Source organism: Octodon degus, unplaced genomic scaffold (assembly GCF_000260255.1).
Source record: "Octodon degus isolate 3935 unplaced genomic scaffold, OctDeg1.0 scaffold00467, whole genome shotgun sequence".
Classification (NCBI taxonomy): domain Eukaryota; kingdom Metazoa; phylum Chordata; class Mammalia; order Rodentia; family Octodontidae; genus Octodon; species Octodon degus.
Genome location: NW_004525043.1, coordinates 263,217 through 275,258, shown reverse-complemented (window position 1 = coordinate 275,258; position 12,042 = coordinate 263,217). Strand labels below are relative to the sequence as shown.

The 12,042-nt window shown below is 39.4% G+C and overlaps 2 pseudogenes; one reads left to right on the top strand and one right to left on the bottom strand.

The window, feature by feature from the left end:
* Nucleotides 1-1,874: 1,874 nt before the first annotated feature.
* On the top strand, nucleotides 1,875-2,570 carry LOC101589949 (annotated as a pseudogene).
* A 7,080-nt stretch (nucleotides 2,571-9,650) lies between these two features.
* Nucleotides 9,651-10,506, bottom strand: LOC101589551 (annotated as a pseudogene).
* Nucleotides 10,507-12,042: the final 1,536 nt, after the last annotated feature.

Here is a 12,042-nt window from a genome sequence, read left to right as displayed (position 1 = left end):
ATATTTCCTGCTCTTAACCTCTGTTGTTCCTAGAATTCATTCTTTGATTTTTATTATTTATTTTATTTGCAGTAGCAGGGATTGAATTCAGGACCTTGCACTTGCCAGGCAGGTGCTTATGCTACTAAGCCATATCCCTTACCCTCTTTGATTTATAGAGAGAATGAACTTGGCATATCAGACATCTAACAGGTTGGAATACATAGTATTTTTACATTTCATCTCCTGTATCATATCCTGTTATCCTGTATCGAGATGACAGGTGTGTTCTGCCACATCCAGTTGAATAAAATCCCACTCAAAATTCATTAACGGGGCTGGCAAAATAGAATAGGGTTCGATTTCTTGCACCACATGTGCACTGGCCCTGCCCCTGGGTGCACCGAATCAGCCACAGAGACCAGGCGTGGTGGCACACACCTGTGATTCCAGTGCTGGGGAGGCTGAAAACAGGAGAATCACTATAAGTTCAAACTGCATAGTGAGAACCTGTACCCAATACATTTTTAAAAATTCATTAATGGTTCATACACAAGGGGTGCACGTCGTACATATGATTATAAGTGTGGATTATTGGAAATTCATGTGCACCAGACACCCTTGAGATGACTCAGCACCTTATCAATCGTATCCAGAAGATCCAGTGAGACATGTCCTGGGGGTGGGGCTCATAGCGATTAAATCCTGAAGCCTGATTTGTCATTGTTTTCCCATTTTTCCTGCCACCATGCATCACTTCGTTCTCTGTTCATCTACCTTTTGTTTCTGCTCCCATGAACCCACATGCTTTGAGCAAATCTCCCCTATCATCTTCAATAAAGGCAGATGCTTTTTCTTTTGCCATTGGATGTACACTTGCACTTCTTTGCTCAAGGTACACAAGAATCTAAGTCTCAGGACCCAGCACCCTGCATCAGTTCTGATACTCATGATTCAAAAGAAAATGACATGAACGTACAAAACTTGGGCATTTGAACATGCCCAAGTGGGTTCAGCACTATTCACAAGAGTAAAATATGGAATCAGCGTAGGTGTTTTCCAATAGGTGAATGCATAAAGAAAATTTATTGGAGCCAGGGAATGGCTCAGTTCTGCCAAAAAAAGAGAAAGAAAATATGTTATTCATCAAATAGATTAAAACCCTAACATTTGAAGCAAAATGGATGAAAGTGTGGGACTTCATGTTATTTTATGTTAAGTGAAATAAGCTGACACAGAAAGACAAGAATTGTACATTCTCTCACAGGTGGAAACTGAGAAAATGACACAAAATAAAAGTTGACCTGAAAGTGGAAATGATCATGAGGGTCTAGGAAGAGAGAAAGTCAAAGGAAGGTGCAGCGAAACACAGGAGAACATGATCAACATACCCTGCATGCTTGTGTGAAAATACATGATGAATCCCATCAGCCTATAAAATTAATGTATGTTAATAATAAGTATAAAAAGAAAATTGTCAGGAAAATGCAATCCTATTAATTATTGAATCAGATTTATTATATCAGAACATATGACTGTTGGGGATGACCTGAATGGGTTGGTTCATTCACATCATTCTTCCTAGTTGTGGAGGAGAGCAGAACACTGAGAGAACCTTTTTAGAGGACAGGCAGTGTCACATCAGAGAACAGTCACACAGGTGCAAGGGTTGTGGTTGTTATACCTCCTGGTGCCTAGTGTACATGGTTCAGTAGGAGCCATATCACATTTTGTAAAGTCAGTAGAACTGGTAGTGAGAATTCTGGAAATGGTGGAGAGTTCTTTCACATGATTTCATAAGATTAAGGATCAGGGCCAAAGGGGCTTACTTGTGTGCCTGCGCCATGACCTAGCCTCTGTGCACATGTTCTTCGGGACTGACAGGATCCGCGACTATGGCGTGGGTACCTGTGGAGTCTACAGTGGAAAAGTTGATGCTTCAGCTGCTGCCAGAGGAGCTCTGCAATTTGATGGAAAAGTCAAAGCAGCACGGTGCCCCTATGTTGTAGTAGCTCAAATTGACCCAAAGAAACTGAAAAGGCAGCAAAGTGTGAATGTTTCTTTTTCAGGATACCAACCTGCCCCTGAAGGTTATTCCCCAACACTTCAGTGGTGGCTGCAACAAGTGGCACAGTTTTCAGATGTTTGAAAGAATATGAATAAACACAGAAGTCACAGCAGTTGGACAGTAACGTGACTAGGCCAAAATCTGAAGACGAAGAAGATTGGAAAAACTTCTGTCTAGGAGATTATGTGCTGTTGGGCCAACCATAAATGAAAGTCCTGGGATTGATTATGTCCAAATTGGATTTCTTATTCTCAGCAGAATGAATCAGGCAACAGTAACTAGTGTCTTGGAATATCTGAGCAATTGGTTTGGAGAAAAGAGACTTTACTCCAGAACCAGGGAGGTGGTTCTATGCCTTATTGGCTTTCCTTAAAAACCTTTAATCCCTGAAGATGCTCTGAAGTGAGGCTGTCAGTGACAGCAAGATGATGAAAGGGCTCCTGCTTTGAATTTATAGATCTGCTTGGTTAGCAGGTATTTTGACGAGCGTGACCTACCTGACAAGCCGTCACAATGCAGGTGATCTCCCAGACAGACAGTGTTTCTGCTGAAGGCAACCTGAGCCTGCGCACACGCGGTGCGTTTCCACACAGGCTGCATCACCTGCTTCAACACTGTGTGAGTGACGCTTCTGCACTTAAGCTGCACAGTTCAAGTTGTTGGTCAGAGTACAGATCAAATTTATCTGGATGCCTGAAATATCTGGAAAAATACCACCTGGCATTTGATGAACAGTTGGAATAGTTTTCATCAGTCACAATCATTTAAAATAAGTTGACTCCCATTTATTAGTGAAGCAGCCTGCACAGAAACTGTATGATGACATTTTATAGCAGTCCCTGGTGCTGTTTGTTTATATTATACACAAAATTTTGTTGAAAATGTGTTTTGGATACTACTTTTATTTGAATCTTCAACAAAATTAAAGTTAATTAGTTAATGTCCTTAGAATCTTTTTCCTTTCCTTTTCTTTCTTTTTTTTACAGAACTGGGGATTGAACTCAGGCCCTTGCACTTGCCAGGCAAGCGCTTATTCCACTGAGTCATCTCCCCAGCCCTTCTTAGAATCTTAAAAAAACAAAATAATCAAGGATCAGGAAGCCTCCTTGGGCTGCTGTTTGGTGGCTGCTATACCCTCCTTCACTGTGTAAATGCCTAGCAATCCAGAATTTATCCATAAGGAGGACACTAGTCAAACTCAAAGTTTGCTCAAATGTCCATGCTGTTGTATTCCTATTCTCAAGCAGCAGGGTGGAGAAAGCTTACATACTGTCATAGGCAAGGAATGTTTAAATTGAATTCAGTGTGGAGATCACAGAAAACTAAACCAAACCAAATTAAAAGAGTTACAAATCAAGAATACAAGGTCCTATACCAGGGAGCTAGCTCAGTGGCATAAGCACCTGCCTGGTAAGTGCAAGGTCCTGAGCTCAATCCCTGGTTAACCCCCCACCTACCAAAAAAAAAATTAAAAAAGAGTACAAGGTCCTGAACTGAGTATGGTGGCATACACTTGTAATCCCAAAAATTCAGAGGCTGAAGCAGGAGTATGGTTGTAAGTCTTAGGCCACACTGGGCCTCAGAACATACTGGGTTCAAAGCCAGTGTTGAACTATAGAGTGACTTAAAAAACACAAATCCTCTAAAATAAACCAGTTTTATAGGAACAAAGGATTTTGTATTATCTATCTTTGAGTGCTTGATACAGATTTCACTATTCATCCAGCACAGGGCTGGGTTAGCAGTGCAAGAGATAAAGACTTGTAGTTTGGCTTTTATTATTCTCTCTGTAGCTATAAAAACAAATAAGGTAAAAGGTGAGATCCAGTTTTTGAATTTCACCTCTTCCTATGTGGAAAATGGTCTGAAGTCAGTAGGAAAGACTTTTCCATTTGAAATTTTGGAAAACATTAGATCCTGAGTTTGATTCCCAGTACCAAAACAAAAACAAATCTTCAAGAAAAGTTTTTATTTTTAGTACAGGGTCTACAGGGTCTATAGGGTCTCATTACACAGATCAAACTTGTAGTGATCCTCCTATTTTCAGCCTCCCAAGCACTGGGATTACAGGTGTGCACCACCATGCCAAGTCTCAATTGCCATTTCAGCATGCTTTGGGGGCAGGGCTGACATGCACAAGAAAAGGTAAAGAGAGAAGGGAACAGATATAGTTTAACTATCTCAGTGAAAGGAGTACAGATTTAATAATTTTCAGATGAGGCATATTGCATGCTTACAATGGGTTTGTTATCTTGACTTCTGAGGGAATTTGAATAGGTTCCTAGATAAATATGAAAACAATTGCCTTCGTGAAACTGACTATATGGGCATTAAACTGTTAACCAGTCTGTGTGTGCCTGGACTCCTCCACCCATCTCAGGTATGCTTATAATTGTTGGAGATTCTGGGATCAATTTCCTATGCTTCTATTTAGCCAAAAGCTAAATAGTATTCATATTTCATGCCCAGTTTTACCACAAGTGTTTTTTCCAAATAGTGGAGTACTTCAGTCCAAAACTGATTCCTTACAAACTTTCTTACTTATAAGTTCACATTTATGTGAATTCCTTGATGGATAACATAAATTTTGATTTGACAAAAAGGGAAGATGTATTTATGAGATGTTACTTGGGAGACAGTGTCTATGAGAACTGTGGTCTGTTCAGGAAATAGAAGTGCATGCTTAGGGATGGGCTGCTAATTCTTAATAATAATATCAGCAGTCTGAGTGGGTAAAAAAAAATAAAAATCAGACTTCAGGGCAAATGAGCTATAGAAGAATCATAATTTATGATGTCTTCTTATAGATTGGAGGGATCGGGAACCACTGTGGGTTTTTGCTGAGGGATAAGAACAAAAGGTCAGGCAGAATATTTTGAGTTAAACAAAGCCTAACAGGAAAGAAAGCTTAGGAGGCCAGGGAGATGGCTCAGTAGAATAAGCGTTTCACTGCAAAGTGCAAGGACGTGAGTTCAATTCCCAGATATGCAAAAATAATAATCACAATAATAAATAAATAAGAAAGAAGGATTTACAATTTAATTCATTGATATTATTTCTGCCATGTATGTATTATAGAAGTATGCATTTATGTATGTTATATTTGTTTATTATTTTGAGACAGGGTTTCACTATGTAGATTAGGCCTTCTTGGACTCACTATGTAGTGGTGATCCAGTCATCCTCCTGCTTCAACCTCCTGAGTGCTGGGATTACAGGTGTTTACCACCATACCTGGCTCTGCCTTGTTATTAGACACAGTGATAATTGCATGGACCAAGAAATAATAAAGTCAAGGATGAAAAGAGTGAATTGATCAATTAATTTTTATATTCTGTTCTTCCCATTTGCTAAACTTCTCTCTCCTTTCTCCACCACTCAGATTTTATCATTTATCACAACCACTTTCCCTCTGTTCCTTTCCTCTGAAGCTCTTCCTGACGATACCAGATATAAGAAAAAGAAAAAAAAAAAAAAAAAAACAACCTAAAACTTTTATTTTGATGACAGTACCAGTGACCTATTATTGTTTGAAGTGTTAGTTACCCCTCTTAGGTTATATGTGTAACTTGAACAGTAGTTGTCTGCACCTCTGTTCAAAGAGAGACCCATGAAAGTAGTTCAGGCTCCTTTGTGGTGTTTTCTACATACCACACGTGACTAATAAGAAGGCAGTTTAAAATGATCCAACAGATATTTAACAAAGACATATTTTTAAAGGAATGTTCTATTTTCAGAAATACAAGAATGCATGAAATACAGCCCTGGCCCTGAGTGAGCCACTGAACACAGTATTGGAGTGAAAATGATCCCGTCTTCTTGGCATAGTGCTAGGGTCTTTAAACAGGAAGGACTTCACCTGCTGCAACATGAGACCCCTTCGCTTTCCATTGCACTCTGAAAGCCTTTGCTCAGCTGCTAAACTGTGAGATCTTTGTTCAGGAAACAAGCAATCTTACTTACTCAAATCTACTTTTGCTAGCTGAAGCCAGGTGGCATGTGGGCAAAGTCTAATTGCCAGCCTTCCTCATAGTACATCCCTCTCCTCTGTACATGTTCTAAGAAAGGAGGTGGTTTGGGCTTGTCTGTGCTGTTGTAGGCATAAGGGGGAAGGTTTGTAGACTTGTTGGGTAGTTACTGCTGATCCTAGTCCTGTGAAAACTCAAATTACCATTTCCAATGTAGCATTTCTTCCCATATAGAAGGAATCATAAAGTGTTTTTGTAGCCTTCCACTTTGTTCTTTAAGGAAAGACCAGCTTGTTTTCTAAATAAAACCAGAGTCCCTTTTTAATTCCCCTTGCCCATTTATCTTCCTGAGGAATATAGCCTGGTTTTAATGGTTCTTCAGAAACTGGCAATAAGGCTGGAGTCTTGGGGCAGGGGAGATGGCTCAGTAGAATAGGCACTTCCCTGGCAAGCACAAGGGTCTGAGCTCAATCCCTGGTTCTGGAAAAAAAAAAAAAAAAAAAGGCTGAAGTATTAAAGGTTCATAAGGCTTCACTTTCTGCTTCCCTATCAGCCTTTTGGTTTCCTGAGGAGACTTCAGTCATGTCTCTCTGGTGCCCTTAATAGTGCATGACTGCAACTTGCTTGGGAAGATGGCCTGCCCATAGGAGTGTAGGGTTTCCTTTCATCAGTGAACCACATATCAGGATTTAAGAGGGGTGAGTTGGGGCTGTCAAGATAGCTCAGCAGACTAAAGTGCCTGCTTAGGTAAGCTTAGGCAAAGCCAGGGACCATGGTTGAAACACGGGCACCACATGCCATGCCAGTCCCACCCCCAAGGTGGACTGAGCAGGCCAGAGTCTGGGCTTAGTGGTTTAAGCCTGTGGATACTTTAATGGATTACATTTTAGTGGTGTAATCCCAGCACTGAGGAGGTTGAAAGCAAGAGGATTACCACAATTCCAAGCTACATAGCTAGACCCTGTAACAACCAAATACATTTTTTTAAAAAAAGTATGAACCCAGCACCATGTGAATGATGCCAAGGTCTGCTGCCAGCTGGAAGAGTAGCCAGGTTTCCCTTTCTCTTGGCTGTAGGGGTCGAGTGCCTGGATCACTGGGCACTCTGAAGCCAATTTCAAGAAACAAATTCTCTTTGCTGCCGCCATTCTGGAACATGATATGGCCACTGTCATTCCTGAACATGGTGCTCTGTGTCTTTCTCTTTAAAGCAAATGTTTTCACTTCTGTAATTTTGAGGTTGCAAAAGCTGAGCACTTGCTGATTTTTGTGATGCCCTAAGGCCATGTTTTATATTCTCCTGTTTCTTATCATCAGTCAAGATATCCTCAGCTCTATCATTGCAGCCCACAACTTTACTAGAGCTTCTTTTCTGGCAAAACTCACAACATTTTAAATTATCCTGCTGATCTCTTTGCTCTTGATTCTCAACATAAATCTGACTAGATGTCCTAATAATAGCCATGCCACTTCCTCAACATTTGACAGCCTTGAAATTTCAGTTACCACATTAAATAGTCCACCACCTTTAATCTTAGTTCGAGGCAAAGTTTCTGGACACAAAAAAATGCAGACAAACTTTCTGCCTAGCCATAAAACACACCATCTGGAGGCCAACAGCCAATGGAGTCCTTCCCTGCAGAAACCTCCTGAATCTGGCCTTTACCTGCAGGATTGCTCTCAGCCTTCTTGTCCTCTCAGCTTTCACTAGAATCTCCCACACAGAACATCCTAAAGTGTTCCACCTCTACTCTTTCAGATGACATCTCTGAACCTTTCCAAACTGTTCCCACATTGGGGCTGGGGAGATGGCTCAGTAGAATAAGCACTTGCCTGGCGAGTGCAAGGGCCTGAGTTCAATCGATACCAAACTGTTCCCAGAAGCCCTTCCCATAGGCTCTTGAACCACATGGTGAGATATAATCAGAGCAGTGACCCCATTTATCTGGTAGCAGATTCAGTGCTCATTACACATCCAAAATCATTTTTGAAAAAGCATTTTTGTGATTTGTCAACTTAATTTTTATTTAGCATCTCCTTCTATTTTATTTATTATTTATTTTGTGGTGCTGGGGACCAAACACCATGCAAAGTAATAATTCTATCACTAAACTACATCCTTAGTCTGTCCTTCTATTATAGTTAAAAGCAAAAGCTTCTCAATCTTTTTTTTTTTTTTTTTGCAGAACCAGGGATTGAATATCATCTTTATCTTCAGATCAAAGAACTGAATTTAATTTGTCAAAAACAATGCATTTAAGAATTTAAATATGTTAATATTTATTTTAAGAATATTTATAAACCATTGGGAAATAAATTAGGGTATATGCTTTATAAGAGCCTGTTCAGCAACACTTGGGTTTACTTTTGTTTCTAGCAGTAAAAAGATAGCTTTTTTTTTTTTTTTTTTTTTTTTTGAGGTTGGTCTTCAACTTTCTATGTAGCCCAGATTGGCCTTGAACTGATGGACACCCTCCTGCCTCAGGCTCCCAGGTGCTGAGATTACAAATGCGAACTACCACACCCAGCCTAAAAAGATAGATTGACTCTTTTTTCTTCTTCTTCGTTTTCATTTATTTAACACAGTTCTCAAAACATCTGAGTGAAATTGGGTCTCTTTTGATAAACGAAGGACCTGAAAATAATATTTAAAAAATGAACAGGCAGTCTTCGGTTCATCCACAACACACATGTAGCATTCCCTTCTCTTATCCTGTACTTTATAGCACCCAGTTTTTTAATGGTCTAAAAGCTAGAAGAACAAGAGTACATGTGTGGTAGAATGTATTGTCATCTGCTGATAACTAGTTGAAACACCATTATTCCCTTTTAACAGCTTCAAGAAATAGCCTTAAGTCATACACAATGTTTAACTCTTTCCTTATTCCCTGCTAAACATAATTACATAAAGGCTGACAAATCCACATTTATATAAGCATTAAGCATTTGCTGCATTGAGAAACTTAGTTCTAATAATAGCAGTATAGAATTACAGAGCACATTTTTAACACTTAGTTGCAGGTGTATCAAATATAGTTCGTTTCATGGACTGAAGGAAAATGTATATTTTTGCCTCTGAATTTACTGATAACAAATCTGAATAGTTCTGCTAAGCATCAATGTTCGAAAGAAAAATAAAAATCAAATTTTATCATTGCTTTTTGCCATTTGATAGCATTTTTGCATACAGGCTTCAATCTTCAGATTACCCTGGATTTAGTAGAAAAATCTTTTAAATTAAGTTTTTGTATAATAGAAACTTCTCAGCAGTCAAAATTTATGACTGTAACAAAATACATGCAAAACATGCTTCTCTGAAAACACTTAACTTTGAACAAAGCACTGAACTATACAAATGCAGAATAAAAATAGCATTTCAACTCTACCAAAAGTAGTCATCCTAAAAGGTGTAAAAGTCACCTAACTTCACTAGGCACTGTTCACTTTTTGCCCCACCTATTTTTTTTTGGAACTGGGGATTGAATTCAGGCCCTTGTGCTTACCAGGCAAGCGCTTATTCTACTGAGCCATCTCCCCAGCCCCACTGTTCATTTTTTAAACAGACAATAAAAATATTGTCCACAAGCAACATCCCAACTCTATGGCAGGTTTCAGAAAGTCTTCATCTTCATGGTTTAACAGCAATGAGGTGAGTAGGATTGAGATCTGAAGCATGATCTGTATCCTCCACGACTGTAATAAGGAGAAAGTGACCGCCTTCTGTGAATCTGATCTCTGTCCTGAGCAGCTCTCCATCCACATCTTCCTTGACCACCTCCTCTGTATGACCTGCCGTAGTATCCCGATCCTCATAGCCACAGTCATGGCCTCTGTCACAGTAATCTCGGTGACAAAAGCTGCCATAGGTAGGTCTCCCCATGTAAATTCCTGGTGTTGGGGTATGTGGTCTTTTTGTTGTAGAGAAATCCACTCTGATTTATGCCCATCAAGTTCAATTCCGTTGGCATGTTCTTTAGCTTCCTTGGCATTGTCTACATTTTCAAAATACACAAAGGCAAATCCTCTGTAACACCTAGACTGCTGGTCATACACAATAGACACATCTGCAATTTGGCCATATTTAGAGAATATTTCTCCTAAATCTCTTTCTGTGATGTACAAGCTCAACCCAAACACTCCAAGACAACAGTTTGAGTCAGGATTTGCCTGATTCCCAACATCATGCCTTCAAGTAGACATGAGAAAATGGCCATGGCTGTGGCATCTGCAATAATATGGACTGTAAGACCAGCTATGGGAACGTCTATGTGAACGAGATCGAGACGTTGACCTTGTATAAGAACTTCTTCTGGATCTAGACCTAGATTCAGATTTGGACCTGGACTTTGATCTGGAATGCCTGGAATCTTCCTTGGAGCGAGACCTTGCAGGGCTACTCTTGGCAGATTTCCCCGATCCTTGAGCACTTCCACTTCTGGAAACAGAACGGGATTTCTGATCACCATAGTTCTGTACACCGCTGTTGCTCATGACTCTGGTTTTGGTGTTGCCGCTCTCCGGGCTTCAATCGAAGATGCCAAGCTCTCGTGTCTTCTTTGGAGGCTTCGCCACAACCTCTCAGGACATGCCAGTTGCTAGGCACTCAGAGACAAAGCACTCCCTTTTATTTATATTTGAATGTATTGCTTTGAGGCCACTAGGCTGAGACTGGTAATGGTGATGGTGACGAGGAATTAGGTTATATAGGTATAAAATTTTGAAGTAAAACTTTGAGGTTGCTAGGGAAGCTTGAATTGCTACAGTTCAAAATATTTTCAGAATTATGTTAACCAAGAGCTTAGATTTTTTTCTTCTCTAGAAAGAATAAAATACTGGCCCTTAGGATAACATGGGAGAGAAAGCTGGCTGACCCTGTAGATTGTTGAACTTTGGAAAGGGCTACTGAGTGAAATTGTGAAATCACATTCCCTGGCTGCCTACAAAAGTATTTTCTCATCTGTCTGGTATGTTAGGATAGAGATGACGGGATGCAGGAGAATGAAGAGATCCCTCAAGCCCTGTCTAATCCTAAAACTGTCAAATTTTTGGAGTAAAATGCAGTGTTAGATAATAGGGAAAGAAAACATCTCTTATCAAGTAGGCATTTTATATATAAAAATTTGTGATCCTTGCAAATATTCTTAGGAAATGACTAGTAAAACATTCATATGTATTAGTACCAATATTTATAATCTTTATTTTAAAATATCTATATGTGACACACTTCTATTGTTTGTATATGATTTATATGGTGCATTTTATTATAATTATTGTCTATGCAGACTTCCTTCTCTACTTAGTCTGAGTGTTTTTTCTAGGCAGGCAGTGTCTCTCCTGTTGCATCCTTAGAATCCAGCATAGTCCTAGAACATAGGAGTGGTCAACTCATGCAAGAAGCTCTTGAACTATTTTTAATAGACCAAACTGGAGAGACACATGCTGGTCTTGCTCCTGTGACTTTTTTTTTTTTTTTTTCTTTTTTGTAGAATTTATTTTACTAACTCAGAGTCATTGTCATTTCTAATTCCTTTATATTTTATACTGGGTTTGTTCTTTTTTATGACTAAGAGAAAGAGTGACATAAACTATGTCAGACTAAAAATGTGCTTTTGAGGTCTGCTAGAAGGCATCTTGGACTATAAAATGGTGCTGCCAACAGCACTCATCTTGCAGGAGTTTCCAAAGGACTGAGTGCATAAGGTGCCTAATGAGCTTAGCACAATAATCATATAAAGGGAAGGGAAATAATAGCACCTGTTACTTACTGACTTGTCCCAGTAGCCTTACAACACCTAACATCACTGTTTCTGTGGCAGGTGCGCACTATGGTGAAAAGCACCAGTGGTAGTTAACTGTGTAAAAGTCTCTAATTTACAACATTAATTCCTTTAAAGTACACAGACTTCTGCTTCTGTATCTGGAGTTGTCCGTACAACTCATCAAAGAAAAGCTGCCCAATAAAAAAATCATATATAGTGAAAATTTCCTTCTTTTGTAGTCTGAACAAGATCTGTAAAAGATTGTATT